At 35.9% G+C, this 18,457-nt stretch overlaps 1 protein-coding gene across 2 annotated transcripts in view; it reads left to right on the top strand.

Moving 5' to 3' along the window:
• Cntn5 (contactin 5) overlaps positions 1-18,457 on the top strand; it is a 1,138,775-nt gene that overhangs the window by 201,711 nt on the left and 918,607 nt on the right. The window lies entirely within an intron of this gene.

Here is an 18,457-nt window from a genome sequence, read left to right as displayed (position 1 = left end):
ATTCTGTTCTATCAATTGGAGTAATATTTTAAGATATGTAATCCTAAAATATTGATATATCTTCTTTCACTTCTTTTATTGAATAATGACAGATTTGTTTGAAAAATAGCAGACTCGGTAGAGCTGATCAGTTTGCTTATGTTTTGTATTTAACCCTGAACTTTACAAAGGACAGTTGTAAACATACGGATATTCACAAAGAAGAGACAAGCTTGCACTGTGTATGTCATAAAGTAGGTCCTCTATAAACCCGTTTTACTCTTGGCCACCATTAAAATTTGAGCATGCCACACTGTTTGGAGATATCCTCTCATTGACAGAGATATTGAGTACATTGGCCTTGGACCTAGTTCTTTTGACACACCTGTAAGATGATGTGATTTGAAAATTATGTGTACAATGAGATAATTATAAGCTTACTCTTACAAGAGGATTGTTTTATGATCATTATGTTTCATAGACAGAAACAATCCCAGGAAACTCAGGAACAGTGTCCAAATTTATTTTTCTTTGATGATTTTATTTTATCAATTTGATGCTATTTATATTTTTATGAAATATTATGACACTTATCTCCATAAAGATGAAGAATATAATAAATATTTGAGAACTATGCTCCAGTACCACAAATGGATAGTCATGAGGGATTGTGAGCCTCTATCTTCCTCTTTCCTGCCACTCTTCTGATTCAATACATTATTCTCGCACCTCCATTTCCTGTAAGCCTCCAGGAACAGTGTCAAGTTTCATGTGGTGTCCTGAAATATATTTAATAAACATGTATGTGAGGAAATTTGAAGACACACTCAAGCAGTTATCTGGAGTAAGTTACAAATATAGTATGTATTAAAGGAATCTGTGAAGATTAATCTACACAGCTTTAAGTCTCTCAGGACAAGAACAACAACCCTACTGTTATTCTGTGACTCTAATGGAGCACAAAACAATTAATTTTTCTAGAAATTTCTTCCTTTCTTGCAGAAAAAAAAAACTATCATGGAAGCTCTATTCTGTATCCTTTCAGAGAAAGCATATTTAATTTAATATGACCTACCTCTCTCATCTCAGAGTTAATACTCTGGATATTTTGCATCATTCATTTTTTTTCTTGAACACAGATAATTCTATGTATAATCTCTTCATTCTGAGCACACAAGGACTTATTTATATGAAAAAATGTATAAGTTCAAAAAGAAGAAACGTGATAATTTAAGACCAAAAGATTTTCCTGATGTTCCTAATATTGTGCTGTTAGGTGTTATGAATTCATATGACTATTTCACATAAAGTCTGAAGCAAGCTGAAAGTATCATCATGGTTGTTCCCGGGTGTCTGGATGGTGTTAACATACCTATGGAACATACTGCTGCACAGTGGGCTTTTTTTAATTCTTTTATGATATTATTCATTTCTTGTAAGCTGTGTACTACAATTCACAGAGGTCAGGGGACTACACATACAAGAGTCGGGTCTTTCCTTCTACCATGTGGGTTCTGAGGTTGGTCCTCCATTTTAATGGGCAAATGCCTTTTCCATCATCTTGAAGGCCCTGCATTTTCACACTAAGAATAATGAGCTTATATAACTTGATGAGAATTTCCTCTGTGTCTTTGGGACACGCATCAGGGTGTTGTCAATCTACCTAGACTTGGAGAAAGACCAGGTCTGTTTTTCCTAGCTTCACTCTCACACCTCCCGGTGTGCATCTATATCTGGAACATGATATGTGCTTAACAATGGATGAATGACCATGAGAACTAGAAATGCTAGCTTTAGATTCGCCATTTCTTAAATGACTTGGTTGTATAAAAATATCTCAGTTACAATAGAAGTTTTGCTATGAGTCATAGAATATATAACTAAACTTGTAGACATCGAACTAAGGAATTTAGGTACTTTCAAAAGTGATGGAAAACATTTTTAGAAAATACACTTTCTTTGTTCTGTTTATTTTAGAAAAGAAGCTACCACAGAATAGTGCATTTTAATCAGTATCTTAGTACAGCTCCTATCATGATAGCGCTAGCAGAAATGTTTATAAGTCTTTTATCATGGCTGAAGTGGTTTTATTTATAGTATGGGAAAAGAATCGGTAGTAAATGATACCCATCTTCAGAATAGCACTTAAGATGCCATAAAACTATTTGAGTATCACAACCCGCGACTCAGTTTGCTATCAGCTGCTATTTAGTTCCTCCGAAGCCCACAGCCTTAGCTCTGTCTAGTCTTGGACCTTTTCTAAATGGCATGATTGTGAGACAGTGTAGGCGGGTGTAGTGGTTTGAAAGAGAATGGCCCCTATAGAGGTTGCACTGTTAGAAGTCATGCTTTACTGGAATGGGCACGGCCTTGTCAATGTCACTGTAAAGGTGAGCTCCGAGATCTCCTACGCTTACATTATGCCCAGAGACACAGTTCCCTTTCTTTTGGTCGGTTGTTCAAGATGGAGAACTCTTAACTCCTTCTCCAACACCATGTCTGTCTGCATGCCGCCATGTCTCATCATGATGATATGGTGGTAATGGATCAAACTCTGAAAATGTACATCAGTCCAATTAAAAAGTTTCCTTTATAAGAGTTTCTGTGGTCATGGTGTCATCACAGGAATAGAAACCCTAACTAAGGCAGCGGGTACTGCTGGGGAAGGATGCTCCTGCTGAAGGAGCCCTCTGAGGTTGCAGTGACACAAAGCCTACATAAAACTGAAACTCACCCACTGGGTCCTTCAGGCACATGGCATGTATAGGTAGATGCAAGTCCTAGCTAGCTGCTGTCAGGATCCATACTACATCGGACTCTACTTAGATTTTTGAGTAACTTCATGACTTAGCAGTAGCAGTCACCTTCCCTAGGCTTATGCAAGAGAAAAGAAAATAAGAAGCCTGCAGCAGGACTCCATGGTCATATTCTAAAACTAACATGAAACATCTCTCACTGTGTTCCAGGCAATGCAAAATTCATCCTTAGGTCTCACAGCAACTGTGAGGATTTTACAGTCAGTCCACTGCTTCAAAGTGAAAACAGGACTGAGCGCTATAAGTCACTTAATATCCCAAGGCTGGGTAAAGGCTTGCACATCAAGCTGGGGTAGGCTGGCTCCAAACATGTCTTAAACTGCTCGCATAGACTCTGTAGTGTGGTCATTTGCACAATCAATGGGAATCTTCTGAAATAAAGTTTTTTTTTCCATTTGTACTGTTTGATTTGTTCACTTATTTGATTTTTGCCACTGAGAACTTTTAAGAAGGAAAACAAATGGAACTTATTTTTATCTAGTCTTGGACAAATGTGTCTACTAAATTATAACTCAATCAAACCATATATAATTTCAATTATTTCTTTTCATTTATATTTATGCCACTCCATAGATTGAAAACTCTGACTCTCTGTTTATAATCACAGATAGATTGTATCATTCACCTTGTATTAAATCATTTTCAATCTTATTTTATTTATTATTAGGAAAATCAAAATCACATTTCTAGGCCAATCAAAACGTGACTTCAGAAAATAAGCAATCCTTTGGTTGCTAAATATTCCTAGTATTTTTCCATCATGAATCAGTTAAAATAGTTAAAATGGGTATTAAGATCTACAGAAATGTGATCCCCTGCTTGTGTGTCAGGAATGACACCCAAAGCTGACTTCTCAAAAAGGAGATGTCATCAAGCAGCCTTTAAGGAAGAGATTCCATCTACAATTTCATATTCAAATTATATTAAGAGATTTGCAATAAGTAAGTGATATGTGTGTTAGATATCCAAAATAACATTGGAAAGGTTTTGAATTGTTTTAAATTGGCCTGCCCAATGACAGGAACTGTGCTTAAGGACAGTCCTTGATGTAGCAGCTCTGGGTTTTTACTAAAGGTAATGTGTAGTTTGTCTACTTGTGATACCCATGAGTCCTGGAAGTGGGAGGAAGGAGGTGGCATTGTTAGTGCCCATGCTACTTAAAAGTTGAGGAGGCATCCTTGGGATTTCATATTTCATTCTCAGTCATGTATGATAGCATCTATGGAATAGAAGAAGTAAAATTAATTTTCTTTACCATCTTGCACACTCTTCTCAACAAAGATCATGACTTCACTTAAACATATTGTAAAATATCATGGAACCTTACATCTCCTTCTCTAGTGTGTTGCAAAAGAAGGAGTCAGTGTGGTTGGAATGGAACCATTTTTCTTAAGAGATGAAAAGAATTGATTTCCTCTTCTTCCTGGTGTTGTGTCCTCTTGGCTTCACACTGAATTGAAAGAAGATCTGAGTGAAAAAAAAAAAAAAACCCTCCCAGGTTATGACAACACATGTCACACAGGAGCAAACTCCCCCTCCCAGATTACGACAACACACGTCACATGGGAAAAATAAATGGTCCACAAAGCTATCTATATATAACCCTTTTGTCTGGAGGAAATTTGTAACACCGTAGTCATTTGACTTTTACTTATGTTGTTTTTACTTTCGTTTGTGGATAATATTCAATTTAACAATAAACTCCATTGACCGTCAATTGAGGTGGTAGGAGTTTGTAAATGGTCACACTACCTTCAAACATGCAAGACCTGGAAACATTTACTATTTTTATGATATATTTTGTCTTTGATAAGTACAAAGGTCACTTTTTCTCTTGAGTCCCAAAGTAACCTTTACTCTTGAATATGGTCAAAACATTATATGTTTTACTATCATTTTTTACTATGAACTAAATTACTGTATTTTCATATTTTCTTATATTTGTGTAGTGATTTGTATATTTTTCTGATAACAGGTGTCTAATTACATGGTTTTGAGTGATTTTATTAGAAATGTAAGTATTAATTAGCTATTTTTCTATACATCATTAAGCAAATTTCTATATATGCATTAAGTAAATGGTATCAACTTATTATTTATGGAGCAAGAGGTCATGGCCTCCCTCTGCATATATGGCAATTTTGAATTTGGTGGGCATGTCACGTGATCTTGGCAGAGCATTCTTATACTCCTTGGCCTGCGTCTGAATATTTATCCTTACAGCCTTTGGCTTCTGAGGCTCTAATGATCCCATGTGTTAGCAGGTGCAAGGTGTTTCAATACTGATGATGTTTAGGATCAGAGATGACACATTATTATTTTCCATTATGTTTGACAAAATGAAAAGAGACATAAAGTTTACTCTTTTGATGGAACACGCTACAGAGTAGAAGGCAGTGAAAAAGATATTTTGCTAGACTATCTACTGTAGTGAGAAAACTTTATATTTTGTCTCATTCATTCTATGAGGTGCTTGAGGGAAGCCTTTTCCCATTATTGGAAAAACATTGCTTTAATCCTTTCTGCAAAACCACCTTAGCTTCTCTCCATGTCTCAAGACATGTGTCTTTATTTCATACTGGGAAGTAATAGTCTCTTGGCATAGTGTTATGTCTATTATCACAAATTTTAAATACTTACTTTATTTCTCAAGTCTTGAATTCACTAAGATATATAACAAAACATACTTAAGTATTGAAACGATTTAACATTTGTTATTATAAAGTGATGAATAATGAACAGGTACATATTTAAATTTTGGCCCTTAACTCCATCTTTCAAATAATTAATAAGCTTAAGTTCCTCAAAATCAGAATTCATGCCATTCCTTTATTTACTTACTAAATATGTGTGTGTGCCTGTGTGTGTGTGTGTGTGCCTGTGTGTGCGTGTGTGTGTGTGTGTGTGTGTGTGTTAAGGCAGGGTGGAAAGACCAAAGAGATTGCCAGATGTCCCAGCTATCACTCCTCACCTATGTTTAGAGTGCAGGCCTCTCTCTGAGCATAGGCTCCTGTTTTCTTGGCTAGGATGGTCACCCTCAGTGGTCACCCCGCCCATCTTGCCCTTGAGCAGGGTTTAGTGCTGTGCATGGGATGTCTAATTGGCTCTGGAAGCTTGGTGCTTGGCGTTGTGATTTACTGTACAGTAAGCACTCCAAATCACAGCATGACTATCTAGACTCCTTTCTTTCCTTTTAGACTGTTTGGTTGTTCGATTGGTTTATTCTTTTGGGAAAGGTCTCATTGTTAGACTAGCATGTAATTCAATCGGTAGCAAGGAAAGGCTTCAAAATGGTAGTTATTTTTCTGCTTCAACCTCTTGAGTGTTGGAATCATAGGTGTAAGCTACCACAATCAACTTCTCTGCCTTGTGGCCATAGAAAAATTACATTTTCTATCTGAGGATTGGGAAAAATAATATTATTTGCCTTTCAGAATCAGAAAGAGAAAGATATAAAATATTCAATATATATTCTTTAAGGAATGTCTGAGAAAGTTTATCCTTTTTTAGTATGTACAAGTATGCCAACCAAAGTAGTAGGAAATGCTGCATTAAAGACTTTAAGTATGGAGATATATGAGCATGAATGTGTTCATGTAATATAGAAATATATATAACTAACATATGAAAATATAGAGTATATGCTATATAAATATAACTGAATGTTTCTGAAAAATTATAAGTACTGTTTTAGTAATATATCCCATAATTTATTATATTATTATATGATTAATATATTATATATCAATATAAATAATACTTATATTATTTCCTACCATAAAATATTTGAGGTTTTCCTAGAATCAGGTTGACACTCAGGGCTGTTGTCCTTCCACATTCTAACAGTGTATCTCATAACCAAAGGAGAACTGACCATTTCATCATGTTGGCAAGCTTGGAAGGCTTAGGAGCACAATTGGAATTAGCCTGTACTCTGCAGCTAACCCTGTCTCAGGATTCTCTTGTCACCCAAGACAAATGAACACAATATTCAGATTTTCTTCCTATGTCCAAATCTGTTTGTCCCACCATAAAATGTTTTCTAAACAGTAAGACAATTTACAGACTTGACTCTAACCATAAAGTATCGAGCTCTACGCTCCCGAGGACAGGGATCTGATAGAACACGGAAAGATGAGTGTGTTGGTGACAGAGAGCAACGATATTACACAGATGCCAGGCACTTGAGTATGTTCCATGTGCTTGGCTCCCATTATTCCTAGAAAAGCCTCATGTGTGTCCTTGTGGCCACCTTACCACATGAGGAGAGAGAGCAAGATTCCTCAGCCATGAGGACATCCCTCTGTGGGGTACTGCAGCAGAAGTTAGGAAATACAGATGCTCACAGTCACTAAGGCTCACAGTGCCATGCTGCAGTCTGCAGTGAAGATATACTTGCTTGAGTGTCTAAAAAGCCAAATTCTATATCTTAGATTTTTCTGTACCTTTCATTCCTACTAATTCAAGAATGTCCTTGGTGCTAACAAGCCCTAATATAATGGACTTCTCTTCTGTGATTGTCTCTCATTAAGTATGAATGTGATCCCTTTCAAATGACAGGAACAACAGAAAAAGAAAAAAAAACCAAGGCTTCAAATGAAATATTGAGTGAAAAATGAAGGATTCAAAGAATAACCCTCATGCTAAAAACCTGCTTCTCAAAACATGATGTCTTGGCCATTCTGCTAGGCTACAGATTGCTATTTTGTTACTTTACATTTTCTCTCAGTGCCATTCAATCTCTGTTCTATTTAACTTTTGCAGGACATCTATTTCACTACCTCCTTTGCATTGCTGTTCGTGATATTTCTGCTGTAACTAAAATCAGTAGGAAAAGGTGTTACAAAATGCCTGTGTCTCTGCTAGTGAACCTTGGTATAGAGATTGGCTGAGACATTCCCTGGTTCTCGCTAAAATCTGCAAGACTGGAAATGTTTTGCCACTACCTACCATAGAGAAAGCAGTTGGGAAAAGCTAGGCTCCACTGAATTTTAGGTAGACTAATCAGTCTAATTCCATCTAAACCTATTTACCCTGTCCAGGAGATCAGCTAATGAGCAATGCCAGTAACTCCTGGTTCTTGACACAGCTTTCCAAAAGTGAGTTAATGAACCAATTTAAAGGGACATGCTTGACATTTGCAAATTGGCTTAACTCATTTGTTGGAACAGCTTTGAACTGCATTGAGCTGATGGGGTTGCCATTAAATCACTCTGTCGTGTGAGATTTTTAAAACTTCAGCAAACTTAAGAAGATATCTTAATAATTGAATAAGTTCATGTTATCAACTAGTCTTTTGAAATCCCCCGCTTATTTATGAGAGTATGGTTGAGAATTTTAAATGTTATTCCTTCAGTCCTCACAACAATATCACAGTTCTTTGTTACGGTGCCTGTGCCCGATTACACGCAATGCATGCACCATGTGCGTTGTCAATAATTACAGGTGGTTCTGTGCTTTCAGCAGATTCCAGAGGGGTTTGGTGGCTTAAATATCTCTCTCATAGGTTTCTAGGCAACAAAGCATAATATTTCTGTTTTTAAACAATCTCCTCAGAGAGGGCAAAAATAGCAAATTGGGTTATTTTTTTTAAATCTAATATAGCTTCCCGAAATTATAAAAGAAATCTGTTGATTTGAAAATAGGCTGAGTTTACAAATAATTTCAGCCATCTATTTACATAACATATTTTCATATTCTAGTTAATGTTCCCAGAATAAACAATGGCTATATTGCCACGAACAAAAAAGACAAGGGTTCTGTTTCCTCACGGGATTTTTATGAAGATGAAAAACTGGACCCTCAGAAAACAAAAGTGTTTAAATAAAATTCTGGAAAATTTCACAAGGAGGAAATAAGTCATTAACAAAATAAAAGAAATAAGAAATAAAAGTTTATTACATCTAAATTAAATAATTTTAATAGCAAAACAGTGAATAAAAGGATCATGGAGAAAGGACTTTTGCAAGTCATGGGATTGGATCTTATATTAATTACTGTTCTTGTTGCTATGACAAAATACCCGACAAATGAACCAAAAGCTAGTTTTGCCTCAGAGACTGAAGGGGCAGCTGATTTTGGTAAAAAAAAAATATACATATATATATATATATATATATATATATATATATATATATAGTGGCAGGAGTTTGAGGAAGTGGCTCACATTCTGTCTCAAACTGAAAGGCAGAAGGAGATTCAGTGTTCAGCTCACTTTTTCTTATTGTTAAAGTCGATATGTCAGCTCACCTGGTCTAGATAATTCTTTACAGGGATACCAAGAGGTTTACCCACTAGGCAAGTCTTGATGCTGCCAAGGCAATAATCAGTATTGATTAATGGGGCGAAAACACTGCCCCCGAAAACAGAGAAAACTTTAAGGTCCATTTGGTGGAAGAATTAAGCAGGAAAAGGCTATTGAGGGCAATGAAGGCAATATAAATGGGTATCTGGTAGCCTAGAGTAAGGCAAAACTACTATACCCTAGGATTTATGCTCATTGAACATCTTTGATGGCTTTGAGTGCCTGTGACTTTCCTTTTTTACTGTCTTTGAAGTCTAAGATATATACTACCAAATACAGCAAAAATCACTCAAGATTGCAGGTCCTTCCCAGATGAAGGCATCTTCAACATAAGCTCTGCAGAGTGTTCATGGCTACCAACCAGTATTCAGTCAATGAGAAATCCAAAATCTAAAATTATTAGTCATTTTTAAAGTGCCAGAAAGGAACTGATGTCAGTCTAAATAATATCTGAATAAATTAAGTCTAGAAATAATTAATGAAAATTGAGTTGAGTTATGTAAAATAGTATAGATATGAAATATGTGTAATGAAAGAAATTAAAAGAGAAGAGAAAGAAGATTTGAAAACAGAATCAAGTGAAACTTTTAGTTCCTTATTAAAACTGAAAAGTCTTCAGATGAATAGATCACTAGATTAATAACCAAGGAATAGAATTTATTAAGCTGAAGATTGATCAAAGAGGAAACACACAAATGAAAACATCAAATTAATTTAGGAGCTTATAATTAGAATCAGATTTGGGGATACAAATCCAAATAATAAACAAGAATATTATAAAGAAATCTCATTTGCACATGAAAACATGACTCTATATTATATATAATATGCTTATATATAAAATGAATTTAGCCTTATGCATACTTATATTTTACAGCACACTGTATTATTTATTATATTATACCATTAACATATATGGTACACACACACTCATACATCATTTAGTGTTGAGTATATATATGAGAATTCAGTGCTGACCAATTGTATTGGGTACCCAGTTAGGGGCTCATCCTTGGGGAGTGTTCTTTCTTCTAATCTCAGCATTTCCTAGTTGCCTATAGTTCTTCCTTTATGGGTGGTGCACTGTGAGGCTTCTGCCTTCCGTGTTACCACATCTATTGGTGTTCTATTTGTTCAGATCTTTCCAGGCAGTCATATAATGCAGTGTGGCCATTTCTGGGAGGCACAAGCTCCCAGAAGATTTTCTTGTCCTCTGGCTCTCATATTTTTTTGTTCCTTTTCTACAAGGTTTGTTGAGCCTTTGATTCAGGAGTTGTGCTTTAGATGTAGTCATAAGGGTTTTTTTTTTTTGTATTTGGCCAGTGTGTGGCATTCTGTATTGGTTTGTCACAGGCAACAGTTTCTTTGCTGAGTAATGAGAGCTACACTGCCCTGCTGGTTTAAAGATAACTATTTAGAATTTGGTTAGGAATTACATTGTTTATGAAAGTGATGGTAGATGGGTCTCCTCTAAGGCTCATCACCTCACTAGACTTGAAAAGTTGTGCAGGTTTCCAGTGCCAGGCCTGAATTCTTATAAACTTAAGTTACACTAAATGGAATGAGCCAGTTGTATTTATTTATTTATTTTCATCAACATGAATTGAATTTTTTACACATTGGCAAAATCAGTGTTAAAGGCATTATGGTATGTCTTGAAATCTAACAACAATTATAGTTTCAAACAAATAAGTAACATTTACTAAAACATGTATAATATGCTGAAATAAAAACATGGCAAAAATAATTTAAATCATTTATCATCTTTTACTGAGGTTCATTTACGTATCATATGAGGAGTAAGTAAAAAAACATATTCTCATAGAAGATTTACTGTGATATATTAGATGTGTGTGTGCATGCACACACACACACACACACACACACACGCACACACACATTTTAGCTGCTCCATGGAGGTAAATAGTTGAAATGAGGCAGTTACAGAAGAAGTGTAGGCACATGGAAGCTCTTACGTGAGCTCACTTAAAAGTAACTGGAACCTTTACTAGAATAGTAGCTCTAGAGGGAAAGATAAACTCATACTTATTCATCACTACAGTGTTTTACATTTGCTACTCTGAAAACACTGGCAAATAAACACTGGAAGGTGACTAAACATCACACTCAAGTCAAACAAAAGATATTTTGAAATTAAAATATAAAATGTGTGTCACTATTTCCAAATTGTTGTGAAACTATCATATATATATATATATATATATATATATATATATATATATGCATTTATATCTCTCATGCCCAGACCCTCTCTCTCTCCCCATCCTTTTGCTTGTCTCCTCTTTCCCCTGATCAGTTTCACCTTTAATTTCTTGCCATACATAAATACATTACTTTATATGTCTATATAAAGGCTAGAAGCACAAATGAGATAGAATGTGCTATTTGTGTTTCTGAGACTAGCTTAACTGTCTTAAAATATGACCTCCATTTTTACCTGTTTCTCTTGAAGTTGACATAACTTTCTTCTTCTTAATGGTGTTTTTAAAAAGTGCCATTGTGTATGTAAACCAGACACCAACTTAAAAAACATCTATTTTCCTAGTCAAATTGAGATATATAATTGATAAATCAATTTTTAAAAATGGAATTATGTCCTCTTGTGTTTCCACTGATTTTCCATCTTACACTTTGATAATACATGTTTTTATTAAGTATCTTGCCTTATTTCCTAGATTAGGAACATGCTAAGATTTTGGTGATGCTTTCTTCTTTGACAAAAGCTAAAATAAGTGACAATAAAACAATCACTTACTTTCTATGTTTAGTTTGAAATCATTACTTTTAGTACATTTGTAATGAGGCTAAAATTACCAGGTGAGTCAGAGTTTAAATAGAGGTGTTAAGTTTCCAATTAAAATCTGCTAATGTTGTTAAAAAAGTTCATGTTTGATGTTGTTTTTTTCCTTCTCTAGTAAATATAATGGACTTTCTTATAATCAAATTCTACATTTTATTTTGTGAAGGGTCTTCTTGAAGATATAAATATCATACCTTATAATTATCAACACCAGAAAAGCAAAGTGTTGCTTGTAGAGTTGACTTAAAAGCACAACGAAAAGTTATGATGAACGTGTCTTTATTCTTTTATAACATATATTTGCATGTAAATAGCCCTATAGTTATTTTTATTATATTATGTTAACAAGCACTATAGGGTCATTAAAATAACTCTGTGTACAATTTAGTATAGGTCGGCAGTTCTGTTATACTTTACAATGTGTAAACACAGCCACTTGTTCATACTAACTTGGTAAGCAGAAAGTCTAAATCCTTGTAGACATGTGTCAAATTTAGGAAATACTGATTCCATGCAATTAAATCCAACATCAATATAAATCTTATATTTTGTGATAAGGCACCACACTGTTTATCAACTGATTACTGTTTAGTCCATGAGTTTACTACCTTTCAAAGTACTGGAAAATTATTGCATACTTTGGACATATAATGATTTACAATATTCAAAACTGTAGTCAAGGAAGTGACTGCAGATGTAGTAGAAATAATAATAACCTGAGATTTAGAAGTAGAGTCTGAAATGCTATTTTTATATTCGTACATCCCTTGGAAATATTGTGGGATTGGTGTTATACCTCTGTGGGGTCCTGTGAAATTGTCCATGTGCTTATGAATTTAAACTTATGAATTGTCATCTTGTGCATGTTCAGCAGCATTACATCTAAATGTGTGCAGCTGAAGTCTCATCACTAGAAACTTCTGGTGTTATCTAAACTCTCAACAAAGAAATAATCTTGTGCTCTGGTGGAGGATTTTACATCTATGCCGTTTGCTGCTTGTTTTCAGAGTACTGGATACTAAAGATTGTAGCTATTATGGCAGGCTCCATAACTCTGTCTAGGCTGCAGCAGTAAACTCTGTATTCTAAAATTGAAAGTGAAATGTCATCTTCTCATCACCCCGTCAAAGACCATGGAGCAAGCATGCAGTACCACCCCAATGTAAAGAAACGCTGAGGAAGGCTCCTATTCCAAGCATCTCAGCAAGGGAACGTTACTTTTGCTTTGAGGGTTCCTTAAACATAAGATGCAGTTCAAGGTTTCCCATGGTGAAACGCAGTGCTTGACAGAATCCTGATGCCTCCCACATCCAGGCAATGCACAAAGACTGAGCCTTTTGTCAGGAGGCTTAGTGGCTCCCCATCCCTGCTCCATCATCAGGAAGTGTAAAAGGCAATAAGACTCCACCTCCTTGGGAGCGAGGTACAAAGCTATCCTGAGGATTCATTTTGGACCTTATTATTCTAGGCACCTTGTAGAAACTGGAAATTCCATGTGCAGGCCAGGGCTCAAAGACAGCCTAGAATGCCTTACCCTTACATCAGGTGGAGAAGAGTTTGCAACCGGGAAAGACATGAGTTTCAGTTTGTACCTGCAACCCAAAATGCCACCACTACTAGACAGCATGTGGAGAGTGGTCCAGCCTTGCACACTGTGGTTGGTTATGCTACCTAGTTTTACGTCAACTTGATACAAGCTAGAGTCATTTGAGGAAAGGGACCCTCAAGTGAGGAAATGCCTCCATAAACTCAGGCTGTGGACAGGCCTGTAGGGTATTTTCTTAAGTAGTAATTAATAGTAGAGGCCCCATTCCATTGGGATTGATCCCAGCCCTGGGCTGGTGGGCCTAGGTTCTGTAAGAAAACAAACTGAGCAAGCCAGAAGAATCAAGCAAATAAGCAGGAATCTTCCATGACCTCTACATTAGCTGGTGCTTTCAGTTTCCTGCTTGAGTTTCAACTCTGAATTTCTTTCTATAATATGACAACTTAGTCGAAATTAACACTTTCCTCCCCAAGTTGTTTTTGGTACTGTATTCACAGCAATAACTGCCTTAACTAAGACAGTGGGAAGGTGAATTTATTTAAAGAACAGTATAGACTATTACACCCCAAATTAAGTATAGAAGTAAGCTGTAATGCATCAGTCTAGAAAAGACAACTATATTCCCCTGTCCATTATAACACTTGATATGATAGTCAAGAAACAGAGGCAATTCATGATCGTCTTTATTGATAAATAAATAATGAAAACATTGTCTGTATATAGAACATGTAATACTTCTCATCCATCAAAATATTTGAGACAAAGAGAATGTAACTGGATGTTATTATGTTAAGTGAGCAAAGCTGGGCCTAATAAAAAAAAAACAAGTACCACATGATCTCATGCATAGCCAATATAAATTAGTCTACATTTTAGAACTTAGACAGAAATGATGATGGTCAGAGCCTGGAGTAAGCGTGGTCGTATTGATAAGGAAATGGTCAAAGAGCAATGTGACTGATAGATTAGAATTGGAAGATCCACAGTCCTACAACACTATGGGTGGATCTATGGTGCTGCAACACCATGGGGTGGATTCACGGAGCTACAATATCATGGGAGTGGATCCATGGAGCTACAACACTATAGGGTGGATTCACGGAACTACAGTATTATGGGGGTGGATCCACGGAGCTACAACACCATGGGGTGGATTCACAGAGCTACAATATCTTGGGGGTGGATCCACGGTGCTACAACACCATGGGGTGACATACTGACGAAAGTTTCTGAAAGCTAGATAATGCATTTTACACATCTTAATAATAAAATTTGATGCTATTTGTGACTATACATATGGATAAACTGATTAAGATGTCACACAATTTGTGTATGCCTTAAACCATTACCTGGCACCCAATAGATATATACAAATCTTAAGCTTTATGTATTTATATAAGTAGGATATAGTGGCATATATTTATCATAAGATACTACAGACGCTCAGGCTGGAAGTTTAGGGGTTTAAGGCAAGTCTGAGCTACATAGATGTTCTCCAAATAAATATAAACATACACAAATTCTTTAATTTTACACTTATGGCTTTTTAGTTTTGAAAATAATACCTTGATTTTCCTAAATGATACAAGTGATAGTTATATATATATCCATTTCAAGAGGATGCTTTTAATAAGATATGGTATCAACGCTATCAGATTCCCTGGAATTGTATGTCAATAGTTATGAACAGCAACACGTAAAGCCTGGTCATCACATATTTCTCCAAGAACACCCAAGTGGCACTTGGAAGTCCATCTCAGCTCAACTGTTCAAGGAAGTGTACTATAAACCCTTATAAGAGAGAATGTCTCACAACATGTTTCTTGATATGTCAGATGATTTAAACTAAATTGAAGTAAAAATGTGAATTTTCCCTTGGACTATTCAAAAAACATATCTCATTACAAACTTGCAAAGCCCCCTACATAAGATTTTCTGTTTTGACAATTCTGTAGAGCCTGCAATCCTGTTGCCCATGGTGTTCTCTTGATTTGAAATATGTCAAAGACATCACTTTGGATGACAGTTTTGAACTTTAGAAAAAATTGTGTGTGTTGTCTGGAAAGAGAAGCTTTGTGGAAATATGATAACCATTTTTAAATATTTAAAAGGCTGTCATGTGAAGAGATGGTGAGGTAATGAGTTCTTTTCATGGAAACATTAAAAGAACATTTGTAGAAATTTTGGATGTTTCAGCAGAACACTGAAATCTGAGCTGGAACTTGTTGACATTTTTAGTTCCATTGTGTTTTATGCTTCTGATTAAAGAATGCATTTTTTTTTTTTTTGTTTTTTGAGACAGGGTTTCTCTGTGGTTTTGGAGCCTGTCCTGGAACTAGCTCTTGTAGACCAGGCTGGTCTCGAACTCACAGAGATCCTCCTGCCTCTGCCTCCCGAGTGCTGGGATTAAAGGCGTGCGCCACCACGCATTTTATTTTATTTTTTATTTATTTATTTATTTATTATGTATACAATATTCTGTCTGTGGTGCTGGCCAGAAGAGGGCACCAGACCTCATTCCAGATGGTTGTGAGCCACCATGTGGTTGCTGGGAATTGAACTCAGGACGTTTGGAAGAGCAGGCAGTGCTCTTAACCTCTGAGCCATCTCTCCAGCCCCCCATTTTATTTAACAATGATAAAATACCCATGTTGTGTGTATGTTTGTAGAGAGCAAGCATGAAGTATAAGTCTGGTATTGAAAGATTTATAAAACACTTTAGAAGTTTGTTATTGATGCTCATATCTGTATTAGTAACAATAATCAAAATATAGAAGCCACACAAGTTGCCACAAATGAGTTGCTAAACCATGGTGTGTGCATAGAGTAAGATGTTATGGCACCTTTGAAAAAATTTTGGAAGTATGTTATTGTATGGTGGAGTATCTTGGATATTCTACTAAGTGAAATAACCTAGTCACAAAAACAAACAAAACAGTTTGTGCTTTGTTAGAAAAAGAAAGAGCCCCTGGGTGAAGTTCTACTTACCAAGCTCTTTCACAGAAATCCTGTCCCAAGTCATCTCAAAGACAAATTACAGAGTAGGTGAGAAACCAGGAACCTGAGAGCCGCTATCTGTTCAAATAGTAGTTTTATTAACTCTTTTCCTCAGCAGGTGGAAGATGGGTGGATGCAGAGACTCAACACAAGGCAGCATAGATACATTTACACAAGTCATAGTATTAAAGACTGATGTCAGTTTTAATCATATGTATGTATTAGTGTATATGTTATGTGTTCATGTGTATGTATGTGAGAGGGCCCACAAAGGCCAAAGCACTGATTCTCCTGGAACTGGAGTTGCAGGTGATTCTGATCTGCCCTGCACAGTTGTTAGCAACATTACGAGGGGGCTATGCAGGAGCAGTAAACGATATAAATCCCTGAGCCATCTCTCCAGCTTCAGGAGCCAATGCTAAACCACTTCTTATTTTGCATTAACCCACAGGTACTTTGAAAATGTATGCACAGTACCAACTTGTGAAAATATAGCTGTATCACATGACCTTGCCTCATCATTACTCTCCTTGAAAACTATTTTAATATAGCAAACCCACACTGTGAAGTGAAAAGCGATAATAATTATAGTTTCAAATGAAAAAAGGAGGACCATTTTCCAACGGTGGCCATGTTCTCAGGAGACTATTTGCTTGGGTTGTTTAGTGTGTGTTCTCAGCATTGTGGAGTTTATGACAAAGCTTGTATGGTAAAACAAATGGGAAAAATCTAATTCCTTTGTGCTTTCCTCTGTGCCATCTAAGCATAGGCAAAAATGAACCAAGTGATGATGGGCAGTTAGCTAGTGGAATAAGTGAAGGTATATTATTATAGAAACTGTTCCCCTTTTTACTGAACAACACTATAATACCACTAAAGCATAGATGAAGATAGCCAATTAGTACAGCTCACTGATATTTACCAACATTTCTGCAACATTTCTTCAAGAAATTGTCTAGAATGTGAAATGGTATTAGAGGTTTGAAAATGGTGTCATTTTATCTCGATGTTCAGCAGTTGATATTGAATGAACGCTGTGGTTTAATCTCTGTTCAATGCATCATTTAGATCAGGCCTGCATCTCGGTATCTGATTCCACCTCGAGCTTTCCAATCAGGTAACACCTCTAACTGCTCTGTGTCAATTTCAAGACACATAATTTGTTTGACTGGCATTTGTCAGGCTGTATAATCACCGAGGATGATAGCTACAGCTTTAATGTAGCTCTGATTTTGTTTGATTAGTGCAATGCTATTTCTAAGTTTCATTATCTCTGAACTAGAAGTACACTGAGTCTGTGCTCATCACGTCTCACACTTAGCATGAAAACAAAATTCACTTTAAAGGCCTTATTAAAACAAATTTCATTAAGGCGTTCTTGCTTAAAATAAGGTGTTATCTCAAAGAAAATACTATATAATAAAACTTCTTGACTTGATATTTGAAAGAGCTAATATATCTAGGTCAGAGACGCACTAGCTAGTCAATTTATCTTAATCTATCATTTTCAGAATATACTATTATTCTCCCCGGGACCTGAATTTTTTTCAGACAGGCATCGTAACACTGGATTGTGTATTATAAAAAGCTTCAATCATGTATTGAACATTCTGCTCATAGATGTTTGGATAGAAGGGGCATGCACAGATGGATAGAACAACTGATGAATGACAGTTGGCTATAAATAGAAACATGCACACATAAAAGGAATATACTCAGTGCTTTTGTCTTCTCAGTGTCTGCTGACTATTACTTTTTTTCTAGAAAACTTGATCATTTTATGGCTTTGAATTCCTGCACAATTGAAGTAATAATGGCACTGAGTCAGTGATCCTCAACCTTTGAGTCTCAACCCATTTGGGGACTGCATATCAAATATTTACATTATGATTCATAACAGTAGCAAAATTACAGTTATGAAGTAGCAATGAAAATAATTTTATGATTGAGGGGTCTTGACAACTTGAGGAGCTGTATCAAAGAGTCACAGTATT

The sequence above is a fragment of the Microtus oregoni genome, unplaced genomic scaffold, assembly GCF_018167655.1.
Source record: "Microtus oregoni isolate MIOR12 unplaced genomic scaffold, Mior012 000008F_ref0000371, whole genome shotgun sequence".
In the NCBI taxonomy this organism is placed as follows: domain Eukaryota; kingdom Metazoa; phylum Chordata; class Mammalia; order Rodentia; family Cricetidae; genus Microtus; species Microtus oregoni.
Note: the sequence above shows the minus strand (reverse complement) of the source record. Positions and strands in the feature narration are given on the sequence as shown.